The sequence below is a fragment of the Alligator mississippiensis genome, chromosome 5 (genome assembly GCF_030867095.1).
Source record: "Alligator mississippiensis isolate rAllMis1 chromosome 5, rAllMis1, whole genome shotgun sequence".
Lineage (NCBI taxonomy): Eukaryota > Metazoa > Chordata > Crocodylia > Alligatoridae > Alligator > Alligator mississippiensis.
Window position 1 is genome coordinate 90,359,633 of NC_081828.1, and position 17,378 is coordinate 90,377,010.

Here is a 17,378-nt window from a genome sequence, read left to right on the forward strand (position 1 = left end):
GTATGCACCATCTTTCTGTTGTAATAGGTGTATATCAACAAATGCCAAATTAGGATCCCCCCAGGTGTGTTCCCTAGGAGTTTCTCTTTCTAAGAAAACTTTGCACATAAATAGGTTTACCAAACAAAGCATGCAATGAAAGAAACCACATTTATAAGCAGTTTCTGATTTAGATGTCTATAATACTTACACAAAGCTTCTGTATGCTTAAACTTTTTCAATTCTCAAGCCAGTAACTAGACTTTGGTAACCTGGCCAACCTTCTAGTATTATCCATCTCCTTCTACGATAGAGTTAACTCCCCTCAAATATCTCCCAGGCCTCTGTACAGTGTTATAATAGGAAGGGTATGTGGAGGAACTTGGTACAAGAAGAGCTGAGTGGAAAATCACTTAACAGATTGGCTGACTGGAGTAATTGTGGGCTTTTCCACTGACTTCAGGTTCAAGTTTTCACTATTTGATATACCAGTAGTACATTTAAATTTCCCAACTCCTTTTTAAAACACATAGTGACAAAAATGGCAACTAAGCACCATCCTGGATGCCTGTGTTCTGTCAAGCAAGCCCCATGTTAATTCTTCTGTATGGATGATCCTAGGATACTTCTCCAGGAAGATTTAAGATGGAATGAAGATTTAAGATTTCCACAACATGTTAACAGCTCTATACACATTTATTTCAGACATTAAATCAAAAGTAGTGCATCACCTTATTAAAAGAACACTTTGAAGATATAGGAGGCCCTATAGGTAGTTTTGCATTTACTTTACTTCAGGTACAAATCCAATTTTCTTAAACTTTTCTTGACTCTACCCAGATACTAGACTTGGACTCAGTCATGGAATTGCTTAGAGATAGTGCAGCTGTAAATTGCAGTGTAATTTATCTTTGAAGCCTCATATATTTTAGTGAGTTTTCTTGATTAAAGTGAGTAGAAGCCCAATTGATTCTAATGTTAGTATCTGGCTATAAAAGCACAACACAAAGGCCTTTGGAGACATATTACATCTTACTGTGCTCTAGAGACCTCCCCATTTTGCAAGAAAAGGTCTCTGACTAGGAAGATATATATGAAAAATCCCCTTTGGTAACATATCCCCTTTGGTATACATGTTCTAGATCACTCTGTGAAGTATTGATCTTGGATTTTGTGGCAAATGATATATTTCTGATCACTTAAAACAAAGGTTTGACTATGCTTTTCAAAAGATTTTAAAGCAAGCAAGTTTTGGTGTGGAAAGTCAGATAAGGAAAAAAAAAAACCTTCTTCTTCATGTCCTGTGGAGGCTGAAGTCAAAGGATAAAATGAAATGATGTATCAAATTGTGTATGATATCCAGGTGTTAATTATATTCAGTTGGACATAGCTGGTGAGTTTTGTGGTGTCAGGGTAAATCCTACTTACTTTCTTCACATGAGTAAACTAAATTAGTGAAATGAAATGTACCAGGTAAATAAATCAGTTGAATGTAGTGTGGTATCGTTCTACATGAATCCATACGCCTGGATAAATGCTATTACAGAGTTTTAATTTAGTTATTTGAATTTGTATTGCCCTGGTCTCATTATAAATGCTCTGAATAGTTCTAAACATGCAATGGTTTACTGTACAGTAAATAAATCTTAAGGGAGCAGGCTGAGGACAGCCCTAAAACTCTAAACACAGTTCTCATGGCAGAATAACCACTTTAATACCTCCTTCAAAACCCTACTTATTAGCTCCCATCCTATCTTTCCCTAATTCTGAGTGCTTCATCCATTGAACAATGCTATTGAGAGGCAATATGCCCAAATAGCCAATGCATTTGGCACAGGGAGAGGAAACATGGGGTGAAATTATGACCTCAGAGATGTGGCAAATATATTTTTGCCTTCATTGGACTCCAAACTTTATCCTTAGTCTCTGCTCCTGGCTTGATCATTGATCTGCTGTGTGGACTCAGGGATTGATTTAATTTCTGTCTATTTTTGTGGTATTTGGATGGTGAGGTGTGTTCATGATCCCCTCCACTCTTTTTACCTGCATTCCCTCTTCCCACTAGTGAAAAGCCTATGAATATATGTACCGGTTGTCCCATGTCTTAAATCTTATAAAACATAATGAAAATAGATTGAGATGTGATGGCACTGATATGCAATACTGGATACAGTATGTTTCTAAAAGCTCCCCACAAGGATTATCTATACTGCAGCAACAGCTGGCTCTGCTGTTCAAGTATTTTCCATTTGCATCTCAAGCATCTCATCAACTGATATACCTATAAGTTCTCCTGTGAGGTCAGTTCACACTTGTTTCATTGGAGTGACTTAACTGACATATTTTTTCATGTGAAGGATGTCTGTGTATGGCTCATCCCTATTTTCCCTGGAATCCTGGTGTAGACAAACAGGCCTGCAGAGGTTCACAGTAGATGGAGTGGGGAGAAGGTTAAGAGAATCTGGAAAATAATATAATTTGTAATTAAAGCAAATCTGCAATGTGTTTTGGCTTCAAGTGATAATATTCTTTTTAATATATATTTTTATTTATTTAGCATATGCAGTTTTGGCATATTGTTTCAGCCATCTTAAAGTGATGTCATCACCAGCGTGAAGAGCTTGAAGGCCACCACGCAGCATAGTAAATGGACACGAATCAACAATACAGGGCAAGGTTTGAACTTGTCCACAAGGGCATTTGTTGTTATTGTGAAGGCTGCATTGGCATAGGTTGGATGTCTGAGGCACAGTGATCTTGTCCAGTTTGAAAATGGTTGAGAAGTGCCCAAAAACAGTGTGGCTAGTTAAATTCTGGTTGACTGACTGTAGGGTCAGAAATGATGTGGTGATTGATTGGTGCTTGTGCTAATTGAGCAAGTAAGGACAAGTCAAAACGTTTTGAAAGGATGGATCATATTGAATGTCTTGTGGGGGGCAAAGCTATTATGGGATGGACTATGTCCCAATGCACTGGCAGCATAGAATTATCACTGAGTCTGGCTAGTAATATCCATGATATCCAGTTACTATGTTACAAAAAGACTTTTAACTTGCCCACACAGCATACCAAACTAGCATTACTATGCTTCCATTTCCTGCCTCTTTCAATACCCAGTCTAAACACTATTTTTACTATAACAAAAAAATAGGATGTCCAGGATTTCATGGATTTCTGATTGCCATACTAAGGAGGATATACATAGGTGTGCAAATAGTATCCTCTGAATTTCAAGCTTTGCTCCTGTCATAAAGGGCTTGTAGAATACTTCATTCTTGAATTTTGGAGAGCTGGAATCAGGTCATAAATCCTCTACCTGTGCTTCTTCCTTGACCATGCTCTACACTACACATATATTTCTTACAGAATTTACCCCTAAGTTAACCAGCTATGCTACCTGGGGCAAAGAATTTAACTTGAAAAATGTTTGGATATAAAATCCAGGACATGTGATAATCCAGTATTATCTTCTTCCATTGTATCTGCTTTAATGTAGCTTGACATTTTTCTGTTTTATGGCTTCCTAAAAAGGAAACACTTGTTTTCCCACTCCCCCCCTCTCCCCTGAATAGATGTAAATAATAATCTATGCAAGTATGTGTAATTACTACTAATAAGTCTTCCTTACACTTGCCTAATCTTAATTTTATTTCAGTACAGATGACTTTTATATCTTGTATATTGCTTTTCAATAAGCTCATACTACAAAGAGCAGTAAAAAGGTATTACAGTTAATACCATAGGCCTCTCTTTCAATACAAAAGATAATCAAATGCATCTGCCTTCTATATTATAGGCTGCAAAAGCTTTAGTAACTTATTTTAGGTGCTATCTAAACACAGCCATGGGGCTAGTGTTGCAAATGGTCTTTGGGTATTACAACACAAAGAATTGCAGCATTTATCATTTAGGTGCAAAGTCCAGGTCTGAGTTGGGTGCCAACAGTCTCTTGCAGATATCATGTGAATGCAGGGATGGATCCAGGGCTGGGTGCAGCAGTGAAGTTGCATCCCTGTTTGATTTCTGGTCTGCCCACAGTTTAAAATCAACTGCCTGTGTGTGGCACCAGCCTTTCTAGTCAGGCAGCACTTAAGGGAATCACTTAACTTCATGGCTCATTGTAATCTATATGATTCCTTCTAAACTCCTCATCCTGCAGGTTTTAAGGACTTCCTTACCTTTTTGATGTTCCAGGAATGAAGCTATTCTTCTGCAATTTTGTTGTTAGCTGCTCTTCTTAATCTAGCTCCTATTTCACAGCCCTGCAGACTGTTTTTAACTGTAGCTAAAAATTTCAAATCAGGTGTGGAAATGTTAACTCAGGTGAAAACCAATTCAGATGTGGATATAACTTTCATTGTTTTGTGTATCTAAAAGAGATGTACATTTAACTGTACTGACAGAAAGACTGAATAAACAGTATCTTTTGATTTATTTTTTGCCTATTTTGCTGTGGTTTTATACATAATATATGCTACAGAAAAGTATTGCACATTTCAATAAAGTTATATTTGATTTTATGAAATTAAACTGAATATTATAGCCCTAGGCTCCTAGTATATTAGCAAAACTTCTAGGGTTTTTTTGTTGCTTTTTTTTTTACCTGAAGAGAAATGTGTGTTGTGTTATATGTGATGATGCACCACAACATCTGCACCCCACTTTTCAAAACCATAGCTCTATGAATGTGCATGTCTGAGAGCCTAAGGAGGTATATACCTAGGAGTCATAGCATCCATAGCTTTGAGGACCAGAAATCCCTTAGGGGACAAAACCTGAGATTTGAACAACAGAAGGTTTTGAAGGAAACTCTGTGGGACAAGGAGCATATAGCTCCTTTTAAATACAAAGAATCTGTCCATCTCCACATAAGCAGAGTGATTTGGAATGATAAATTAAATGCAATTATAAACCAGGGATGTCACAGTAACAGCATGAATGCCTCCAAAGAACTGACACCACAAAAATGGGACCTTCTTACTCAGCGCATCGTCTCCCTGTACACACTGAGAGCCTCATCTGCTGACTTGCATGAGTAGAATAAGTTTTTACCCTGTTAGCAATGCAGAGGCAACACAACTGAAATGGAATGAACAGGACTGCATTTTTTCCTTGAGTAGCTGCTCACTAAAATCAAGGCCTATTGTGGAATGATGCCTTCAATTACCACTTTGCAACATGAATGGAAGTGCTGGAGTTGCAGTATTGCAACAGAGGTCCAGGGGCAGATCCACAGGGGTTGCAGTGGCACAGTCACACCCTTCTTTTGAACTATGCCTTGGGAGCAGAAGCTGGGGACTTCTTAAGTCCCTGAAGCAGGTAAGAATCCCACTCCCTTCCATTCCCGTCTTTTCCATGCTCAGTGGCACTTCTCTTCACCCCCTATTATCACCCTCCCTCACCCGCCACTGCTCCCTTCAGACTCAATGTGGGAGGAGAACCAGAGCCTCTTCTGCCTTACTCCAGTTGCATTGGGTGGGGAGCCAGGCTCAGCCAGGGATAGCAAAAGGTGAATTTTCCCCTTGTTTCTGGTTTCTCCGGGTACTCCCTGCCAGCCTGGTAATAGGCTAAGTATGGGGACCCCACCTGCTAGTGCCACCATTGCAGAAGAGGGAATGGGAAAGAGAGGGGAGGTGCTGCTGAATACAGATAGGAAGGGAGGGGTGATAAGATCAGGAAGCCCCTAATCAGGACTCTTACCTGGTTTGGGAACCAAAAAAAGTCCCCATTTGTTACTCCCACAGTGGGGTCTACCTGTCTGGCAGGGAGAGGCTGGAAGCAGGGTTGAGAGGGGCTCCAGCACCCTGTTAGCATCATTTGCTGCTCCCACACCCCTACTTTACAAAATCCTGGATCCAGCCAGGCAGAGGGCAGATGTATGTTCAATGATTATGTATGAAAAGAAAGAAAGATATGTTGATGTTAAATTTCTAAGGTAAGTTGAATGGCTGAAAATTAGAATAGAAATTGATAGGAAACTTCATGCAAACCCTGGAAAGACATGTAGGGTAAAATCACAGTCCCAAAGGACTCAAAGCTGTTGCTTTCAGTGAGATTAAGATTCAGTCCCTGTGATATGTCATACCCTGCATTATAGATCACAACACCTGTATATGGAACTAATTAATATGAATACAGGAGGGCACTGAAATCAGTGGGAGTGTTCCATTTAACTCCAGGACCCCTTGGATCCGGCCTCAATCTGAAGCAGAAAAAGAATTTGCAAATATTTGTTAAATTCAAATGCAAGTTTAATTTTTTTTCATTTTCATGATCTTCTTACCTTTGTTTTTCAAGGACAGGCAGGTTCTATTCATTTCTAGTGATGAAAGACAGGATTATGTTTTTTTAGCTCAGACTCATAATGGTTAGCAGTGAAATCTGAAGACCCATTGCTGTTTTAGGTAGTTAAGAACTATGAAGTTGTTTCTATTTCCTGTTTGGGCAATTGGCGTAACTTACATCATGTAAAATGAATTTTGATGATTAGAGTTAAATATATACATAAAAATACACATTCTCTTTGTTTTAGGTAGATACTTCACTGCAGCTGATATAACAAGTTGCATTATTTACTAAAGGTAATTATATAAATTACAGTGAGAACTGTGACTGCATATTCTGTAATAATATATGTAATAATAATAATATGTACCACAGACTAAGAATTGTATTTGTTCAAGAAATGTGTACTTTTTTAAGAATAACTTGGAGGGTTCCACCATCTATTCTTATACAATACATGAATAGGAACAAGAAGGATTACTTCATCAAATAAATTATTCATTGTGAATTATTTGCTCAACTCTATTAATTAAGCAGTAGGTTAATTACAGAATAGAATTTCTTTGGAGACCACGTCTTTGGAACGCAACTTATGAACTGAGTGTCCTGGGACTGAAGTGAAGAAGCATCTCCTTTTACTCTAGCCATCAGGGATGCACAGTTCATCACTCTACTTAATTGTGCATTATTAGAGTTCAAAACCAATAAAATGCTGAGAAAAGTTTCTTCCATCAGATTAATTTTCTTTTTATTTAGCAGCAGACTTGTAACTCAGGCAGTGTATTACATTTTTATGAATTATCTTTGATTGCTTTTAAGGAGTGTTTTTTATTCAAATCAATTAACCTTCATAATGTGCATTGCATCCAGACTAGTATGTGTAGGTCACTGTAAATATATAAGACAATAGCATGAAACATCACAACTATGCATTTAAAATATTCATTGCATATCAAAACACTGCACATTTCTCAAAATGTGAAGGCCAAAATGTAGTACAAGATCTCTAAAGGGATGTGGGAAATTATTAGTCTGAGAAGCTTAAAATGTTGTATAATCTCTTTTCCGCCTTGACTTATCTGTGGAAAGAAAAATGAATAAGTGTAAATAATGGGTGGAGGAATATTTGTCTGTCAGATAAGGGATGCACCTCATAAAAGGGGACAGATAAGAGGTTAGTGACTGTCCAATGCTGCCAGAATCATTCAGTGGATTGCCATTGCTTTTCTTGAAGATGTGTAACTTAGTTTGCTCCCACAAGGTTTGTACCGGTGTACCTGTATGCACAAAGAACTGGAGGGGACCTTTTGAGTCCAGTCCAGCCTTCTGGGGTACATGTCATAAAATCACTTTAATAAATACCTCACAGCCCACACTTTTAAGGCAGTTAGAACCAGAGATTTCTATGATAGTCAGATCCTTTTCTACCCAGGAGACTACCTCTATAGAGTTTGGGGTTGGTAGTGGCATCGTCCCCAAATCCTGAGCTGTTCTCAGGTAGGCCTGCCTCCAGTCTCTTCAGAAGTGTTGAGGCTTCTCAGCCTGAACCCAGATACAGTGACTTCATCTTTAATTACTTGCTGGGTATAGGTGACTTCCATAACTTTGGTTAAGACACTTCTCTGCTTTGCCCCGCCCCTGTGTCATCTCTTGCAATGCCCTTGACAAAAACTCCCTCAGGAAGTCCTCTGTTTGTTTTGTGCCTTGCTTCGAGGTTCTCATAACAGCCCAGGATCCTCAGAGAAGGAGGGCCATACACATTCAAAACCCTGGACATCCACTTTTCTTCTACAAGGCAGAAGCTGTTTTTGTCTCCCTGATTTTCGCATGTTAACCACTATTTTGTGACACAGATTCTTGTTTTCTGGAGCTTTTGTCCCCTGGAGCGCTGAGTAAAAACATTATACAATTAAAGTATCTCAGTATCCATCCTTCCCTATTTTTTTAATAGATGAAAAAAGGGTAGACTCCTTATATGGTAGTCTAAACTAATCTGAAGCTATATTTAAAATTCCACAGGCCTTTATCAAGTACTTCTGATCATATGCAGCACTTTGCCAAGTGTGGTGATAACAGACAGTATATTTCTCAAGAGCATGTTAATTTATTTTAAGTAATTGTGGAGCTCATGGAAGATGTTCACATTTTAGCTCTGGAAAATAATTCTGAAATACAGAGCAAGACTACAGACAATAACAACCCTCTCCATATAATCCTGTTAAGGAGCCCATCCATGTTACTGGAAATCTTTTTACTGGCGTTTTCAAAGGGTCAGGTTAACTTCAGCTTAAATTTAAGTTGGGGTAACTGACTGTGTTTGAGAGGGTACAGCAGTTCCATCAATCCTGATGCTGTTAACACGGGTGCTAGTTGCAATGATGCTTTTTGCACTGATTGTACCCACCTACGGGGAAATTGAATGAAACCATCAATCATTTCACACAGGCCAATGAGCAGCCATCAGCAGGAACAGTTTTAGCTCACTCTCGACCCCGCTGGATTTTCCATTCAGTTGGAGGAGAAAGGATTCCCCCTCCCCACTCCACCCGCTTTATAAATTATCTCAACTATCTGTTCCTTACCAGCAATATTTCTGCTCTCTATACAGTTATGGCAATTAGAACTTGTTTTTCAATTCGATATGAAAAACTTCAAAGCAGAACTATCACCTATAAAACTTGTCTGTACACTTCCAAATATTGTTAATATTTTCCTTTTTTTAACACTTCATATCTGTCCTCTGATGCAGCAGGATTAATTTTTACAAAAAGGGAAAGTGAGAGAGAATTCATATTTCAATTTGTCATCCTTTTAAGCTATGGCATTAGTGACCTAGAGCATAGAAATATGGTTGAGTTTTATGATGTGCTGACAGGAAACAGCAGTATGCAACACACTGTAAAAGAGATGTTTGCTTCTTCCCTTACTTCTCTCATTGAAGAACAGATACTGTTCAGTAAGTCCCATTAAGATACATAGCTATTAATGGGACTCCTCCAGGGTGCTTTGCAATAGGGTTCTGATCCAGCAAGCAAAGTTCCTGCTCTAGAGTGCTGTTGGATCAGAGCCAAAGGTTTCAGTACCTATTGGGATCAAACCCAGAGTTAAGGTATTATTCAAAACTGACTTGATTCTACAGCAAAGGTGAAGAAGACAGCAAATGCTAATACTTACACTAGTGTGCAACACTTCATCTGGGGTGTCAGTCATGTGTTTTCTCCCTAGTCAGTTCTATCCTATGGTATCTGTTTGCTTTACAATCTGTCTGCCTCACCATCTACTGGCCTGAGATTGTAATAGCATCTCCAACAGGCAGGCAGTTTAAGAGTGACTTGACTCTGAAGTAAAATTTGGGGTGTCTTACTCCACTGTAGTCATGTTGCGCTTCTACAACCAGTGGGATATGTTACATTGGCTTGTATTCAATAAAAGGTTAAAACATTCTCATTGGAAATTGGATCTACTCTATTTCTGCAGTAACCCATTTTTTCATCCCTTGGAAACCCAAAGGGATTCCATTTCTGATGAACATCGATGCTTGAAAAGTTAGTTGCTGGGCAGACACAGTTCCATTCAGCTGATACTGATTGGGGTTACATTGGAAAAGTTACAACATGGAGACGGAAAGATTTTCTATGCCCACCCATAGTTCATAGACAGCAGCAGCTGTACATTTTATCATTACTCATCTTTCAAGATCTTATTATCAGCTAGATTGGTTTGTAGGATGCTTCAAGAGTGATGAGAGAATCAAGCAGTACTGGCAGCTATAGTCATGCCCTGGTTTAATCTATCTGTCACTCAGTGCTCAACATTCAGCACAGTTCAGATGAGTGGCTTATTTTCTAGTGTTATGTACTCCTTATAACTATGCCTTCTTTGAGAGCTGCATACCCACAGTCTCTTGCAATCTGTATCTGATCTTCTTCCATAAGGGATTTCTTTTGTTTGTTCCTTTATTTTTCCCCATGCAATTCTTATTATTAGAGATGGGAAGGAGAAAGGGATTATATTTTGTCTCTGCATGTGTGTCTATATACATACACAGTTTTAAATTAATAAAGACATTTAGACCCAACTTGAAAGCACAGAGAAAGACTGTAATGCCAACAAAATGTTAACTTCTAGGAATCTCAGAGTTCCTTTGTGTATATTAGAACTGCAAGTAATGTGTACTGAAAAAATTCTTAGATGAATTTTACCACTTCTTTGGATTATAAATCTGCTTCAGATAGTTACAGTTTTGTGTGTTTATTATTCACAAAAACATTTGTGTAAATAATTACTCCTTTTTCAGAAGCACCTTATTGCAAAAGGAGAACTCTGGGGTGGGGGGAGGAGGAAAGGGGAGGAATGAACATGAGAAATTTTGCAAAGGATTATTTTTGTTGAAATTTGATTCATCCAAGTCTTTCAACGTGTTACCCAAAAATATTCAATGGTTGAACTGTATGGTTTTTGTACAGCACCTAGGCATAGTGAGTTCCTAGTCCTAAGTCCCTAAATGCTATTCATAGATTGCCAGGGGCTGGAAGGGACCCTGCAGATCATCGGGTCCAGCCCCTCCGCTCTAAGCAGGAAGACAAATGGGGTCATGTGGCCCCAGTGAGGTGACTGTCCAGACTCCTCTTGAAAACCTCCAGGGTAAGTGACTACACCACCTGTGGAGGGAGTTTATTTCATAGTCTGGACACCCTAACTGTGAAGAAGTTTTTCCTGGAATTGAGCCTGAAGCGGCCTTCCAGGAATTTGTAGCCAATGACCCTGGTCTTCCCTGGGGGTGTCCTAGTGAACAGTTATTCACTGAGCTCCTGATGCACTCCTCTGATATAGCGGTAAGCCATGATCAAGTCCCCTCTCAACCTTCTCTTCTTAAGGCTAAAGAGGCCCAGGTCCTCAGCCTTTCCACATATGGCTTGCCTTGCAAGTCCCTGATCATATGGGTGGCTCTTTTCTGGACCCTCTCAAGTTTTTCCACATCCTTGTTGAAGTGTGGCGCCCAGAACTGGATGCAGTACTCCAGCTGTGGTCTCACCAGTGCTGAGTACAGCGGGAGTATCATTTCCTTAGTTTTACACAAGATGCATTGGTTGATGCATGCCAGTGTGTTATTTGCCCTGCTGACCACCACCTTGCACTGATAGCTTATATTCATGAGATGGTCAATCATTACGCCTAGGTCCCTTTTGGCCGTAGTGCAAGTCAAGCTGTCATCACTGAGCGTGTATGTATGTTGAGGGTTGTTTTTTCCCCAGATGGAGCACCTTACACTTGGAAGTGTTAAACTTCATCTGGTTCCAGTCTGCCCAACTCTCCAGCCTGTCCAGGTCTGCCTGTATCTGCAACCTATCTTCTGGTGTGGCCACACTGCCCCATAACTTGGTGTTGTCCACAAACTTGGCCAGTGAGCTTTTCATTCTCCCATCCAAATCATTGATAAAGATGTTGAAAAGCACCGGTCCAAGCATGGACCCCTGAGAGACACCACTGTCCACTTTGCACCAGGACAACACAGATCCGTTCATGAGAACTCCCTGTGTCCTACCCTGTAGCCAGTTTCCCACCCACTGAACCGTAGAATAGCTGAGCCCACAATCTTCCAGTTTTCCCACAAAGATAGTGTGGGATACTAGACTGAAAGCCTTTTGGAAGTCTAGGTATATAATGTTTACCTTGCCTCCCATGACCAGGTAGCGAAAGACCTGGTCATAGAAGGAGATGAGATTGGTAAGAAAAAAACTACCCATGACAAAAGCCACTCTGGCTGTCATTCAGAATCTTACCTTCCATGAGCGTATCTCACATAGATTCTTTAATGAGTTTTTCCAGGATTTTCCCTGGGATAGAGGTTAGGCTGATTGGCCTATAGTAGCCTGCATCCTCCCTCTTCCCCTTCTTGAAGATGGGCACAATGTTGGTGCTCTTCCAATCCTAAGGGATTTCCCCTGTGCACCACAAATTCTGAAAGGGCTTGGCCAGGGGTTCCACAATGACCTCAGCCAGCTCCTTCAGCACTCTCAGATGAAGTCTTTAATTTTTATGAAGTCCATCATGTATTTATTCCAATACAAATAAACCATAATTCATATTTTCCTTGAATATTATCATGCATCTGGAACTGTGAGCCAGAGGAGTGGCACAGGGTCAGTCTGCAGGCCAGATCGTTCATGGGGTCAGTGCACGGGGTCAGTCTATGGGTGCAATCCAATGTGCCAGCCCAACCCCACATGCCTGGAGCTGGCCATGCATTACCATGATCTGGCACATGGATCCAAGTTATGTGGCCTGTAGGGTTCCCCATGAGTCCAGAAATTTGGTAGCAGAGGAGCAGAAATTAATGTTGCCCCTGCTCCTACACTACCAAATTTCTGGATTTGTAGGGTACCCTGTGGTCCTGATCTCGCCTGCAGGCTGGAGGTTGAGCACACCACTTCCAAATTCATTTTCCAGTTCCACATCACAATTTCCATCCATGATCATAATAAGCATTGTCATTGCTATTTTCAAGTGATAAGCATTGAGAGGGTCCAGAGGAGGGCCACTCACATGATCAGGGGGCAGCAGGGCAGGCCCTATGAGGAGAGGCTACGGGACCTGAACCTGTTCAGCCTCCACAAGAGAAGGCTGAGAGGGGATCTGGTGGCCAAGGGGCCAGCAGGCAATGGGAGAGTCCTTCTTCCCCCAAGCACTACTGGGAGTAACAAGGAATAATGGCCATAAGTTAACTGAGAGTAGATTCAGGCTAGACATCAGGAGGCACTACTTCACAGTCAGGGTGGCTAGGATCTGGAGGCAACTTCCAAGGGAAGTGGTGCTCGCTTTTACCCTGGAGGTCTTCAAAAGGAGGCTAGATAATCACCTAGCCGGGTTCGTTTGACCCCAGCAGTCTTTCCTGCCCATGGCAGGGGGTTGGACTTGATGATCTGATTAGGTCCCTTCCGATCCTACCAACTATGAAACTATGAGAAGAAAAAGGCAAAGGGAGTATGTGTGGCTCGGGAATTTTTTAACTTTACACCTATGGTTTTTAACCTGTGGTCTGTGGGCCCCTTGGGGATCCACAGACTGTTTAAGAGGTTCATGAAAGATGGCCATGATCAAGCAAAAGTATGTAAATACTCACACTTACAATTCAAAGAGGTTCTGCTCTTCCATTCAGAATTTCAAAGGGGCCTACACCTACATTTGAAATACTTTAAGAGTATGCAACTGATAAAAAGGTTGAAAACCACTGCTTTATACAATGTTCTTAGGCAAGGGGTGGGAGACAGAGCTCAGCAAAAATAAGGATAGGGACCCTGAAAGCTCTGGGAAAGGCACCCAGCAGCAGGTGACCATCACAATAACTGCAATCAAGCCAGGCTATTTGCTGGAGCTCCGAGTGCTGGGATATGGCAGCTGCTGGATTTCCCAGCCTCAGGGATGTGTGAAACACCTGGGCAGAGAGGTAGAATCATACAATGGTACAAAAATAGGGTTGGAAAGGACCTCAGGATGCCATCTAGTCCTACCCCCTCCTCAAAGCATGGTTATCCCCAACTAGATCAGTCCCGCCAAGGCTTTGTTAAGCCAGGTCTTGACTTCTACCACCTCTCTAGATAATTTGTTTCAGTGCTTCACCACTCTCCTAGTGAGAAGGTTTTTCCTAATATCCTACCTAAACCTCCCTTACTACAACTTGACATCATGGCTCATTGTTCTGTTATCTGTCACTACTGAGAACAGTCTAGCTCCATCCTTTTTGGAACCACCCTTGACTGCTATCAAATCCCCACTCATTCTTCTCTGCTGCAGATTAAATAAGACCAGTTCCCTCAGCCTCTCCTAATAAGTCATGTGCTCCATCCTCCTAACCATTTTTGTTGCCCTCCGCTGGATACTGTCCAACTTGTCCACTTTTTTTCTATAGTGGGGGCCCCAAAACTGAACACAGTACTCCTGATGTGGCCTCACATCAGAATAGAGTGCAGAATAGAGCAGAATAATTACTTCTCTCGATCTGCTGAAAATGCTCCTACTAATGCAGTCCAGTATGCTGTTAGCCTTCTTGGCAACAAGGGTACACTGTTGATTCATATCCAGCTTATTCTCCACTGTAACACCTGAGTCCTTTTCTACAGAGCTGTTGCTTAGCCAGTTGATTCCCAAGCTTGTAGTGGTGCATGGGATTCTTCCATCTTAAGTGCAGGACTTTGCACTTGTTCTTGTTGAACCTCATGATAGTTATCTTGGCCAAATCCTCCAATTTGTCTAGATCACTCTGAATTCTAGCCCTACCCTCCAGTATATCTCCTATATGCCACAGCTTGATATCATCTGTGAACTTGCTTAGGGTACAATCCATCCCAACTTCCAGTTTATTAATGAAGATATTGAACAAAACTGGCCTGAAGACTGACCCCTGGGGCACTCCACTTAATATTGGCTGCCAATTAGATGTCAAGCCATCGATCACTACCTGCTAAGCCTGACAATCCAGACATCTTTATATTTACCTTACAACCAGTTCATACAACCCATACCTCCTTAGCTTGCTCTTGCAAGAATGCTGTGGAAGATGGTGTCAAAAGCCTTGATAAAGTCAATGTATATCAATCCACTGCTTTCTCCACATTCACAGAGCCAGTCATTTCATTGTAAAAGGCAATCAGGTTGGTCAGGCATGACTTGCCCTTGGTGAATACATGCTGACTGTTCCTAATCACCTTCTTCTCATCCAAGTGCTTGGAAATGGATTCCTTGAGCTCCATGACTTTTCCAAGGACTGAGGTGAGGCTGACTTGTCTGTATTTCTCCACATCCTCCTTCTTCACTTTCTTAAAGATGGGCATTATACTTGCCCTTTTCTAATTTTCTGGAACCTCTCCTGATCACCATAAATTTTCAAAGATAATGGCTGGCAGCTCTGTTATCATCACATCAGCCAACTCCCTCAGCACCCTTGGATGTATAGCATCTAGCCCCATGGACTTGTGCATGTCTAGCTTTTCTAAATAGCCCTTAATCTGTTCTTTCACTACCTTCCAATACTGTGCTGCCCAGTGCAGTAGTCTGGAATCTAACCTTGCCTGTGAAGACCAAGGTTAAAAGGCATTGAGTACTTCAACCTTTTCCTTATCTGTCACTAGGTTGCCTCCACCATTCAGTATGGATTCCACACTTTCCCTGATCTTTTTCTTGCTGCTCACATACTTGTAGAAACCCTTCTTGTTACCCTTTCTGTCCCTTGCTAGCTACAACTCCAATTCTGTGTGGGCTTCCTGACTTTATCCCTGCAAACCCAAGTAATATTCTTATACTCCTCCCTAATCATCTGTCCAAATTTCTACTTCTTGTAAGCTTTCTTTTTGTGTTTAATCTCACTGAAGAATTTTCTGCTAAGCCAAGCTGGTCTTCTGCCATATTTCCTATTCTTCCTGCACATCAGGATGGTTTGTTCCTGTATCCTCAGTAAGACTTCTCTCCTGGACTACTTTCCCCCTCAGACTGCCCTCCCAGGGGCTCCTGCCCATCAGTTCTCTAAATGCATTGAAGTCTGCTTTTCTGAAATCCAGGGTCCATACACTGCTGCTTTCCTTTCTTTCTTTTGTCAGGATACTGAACTTGATCATCTTGTGGTTACTGCTGCCCAAGTTGCCATCCATTTTTACATCGCCTACCAATTGCTCCCTGTTTGGGACAAGAAGAGCAAGGCCCCTAGTTGGTCTCTCCAACACTTACAGCAGAAAGTTGTCTCCAACACTCTTCAAAAACTTCCCAGATTGCCTGTTTACTGCTGTATTGCCCTCCGAGCATATGTCAGTGTGACTGAAGTCCCCCATGAGATTCAGGGCCTGTGATCCAGAAACTTCCCCATGTTATCAGAAGAAAGTCTTATCTACCTTATCCTCTTGGTCTGGTGGTCTTTAGCAGACACCCACCACAATACCACCCTTTTTGCTCTCCCCTCTAACCTTAACCCAGAGACTTTCAACAGGCCTATCTCCAGTTATCATACTGGTGCTCTGGGCAATCATATGGCTATTTTACATATAGCACTACTCATCCTCCTCTTCTCCCCTACCTGTCCTTTCTAGACAGTTTGTCCCCATCCATGACAGTACTCCAGTCATGTGTGCTATCCCACCAAATCTCTGTTATGCCAATCACATCATAGTTCCTTGACTGTGGGAGGACTTCCAGTTTTCCCTGCTTGTTTCTCAGGATGCATGCATTATTGTAAAGACACCTGAGGTAACTAGCTGATTGTCCTACTTTCTCAGAAAGAATGATGAGGCCTCCCCTGTTGCTTCCACCTCATTGTGCTTCCTCCAAGTCTCTCACTTCCCTGCTTACCTCAGGACTTTGGTCTCCATCCCCCAGCAAACCTAGTTTAAAGCCCTCCTCACTAGGTTAGCAAGCCTGTCTGCAAAGATACTTTTATCCCTGCTCATTAGGTGGATCCTGTCTCTTACTAGGAATCCTTCTTGGAACAACTTCCCATGTTCAAAGAAGCTGAATCCCTGCTGGCAACACCACTTGTGCAGCCATGCATTGATTTGCAAGGGCGCATCTGCTCCTGCCAGGGCCTTTCCCCTTGACTGGAAGGATTGAGGAGAATACCACCTGTACCCCTGTTCCCTTCAGCCTTGTACCTAGAGCCCTGAAGTTACTTCTGATCTGCTCAGGGTCACCCCTGGCAGTATCATTGGTACCCACATAGATGAGCAGTATGGGGTAGTAGTCAGAGGGTTGGATGAATCTCAGTAATCCTTCCATGTCATCTCAGATCTGGGCTCCTGGTAAGTACCAGACCACCCAGGACAATAATAGGTCAGGCTGGCAGATGGATCCTTCTGTCCCCCATTGAAGGGAGTCTCCCCAGGGATGCACTGGGCTAGGAGATGGCAGCTGCCACAATCTCCCAGCTGTGAGCTGCATGAAACCCTGGGCTGAGAGATCACAGCTGCTGTGATCTCAGTCATGAACAGTCCCAAAGTTGGTAGATCATGGCAGCTACAATCTCCCAGCCTGGTGGAGACCCTGAGGCTGGGAGACTGTGACAGCTGCCACAGGACTGCTCAGCTGTGCTCAGCATGATTACCTGCTACCCGCTGACCTGGCCATTTTAGGCA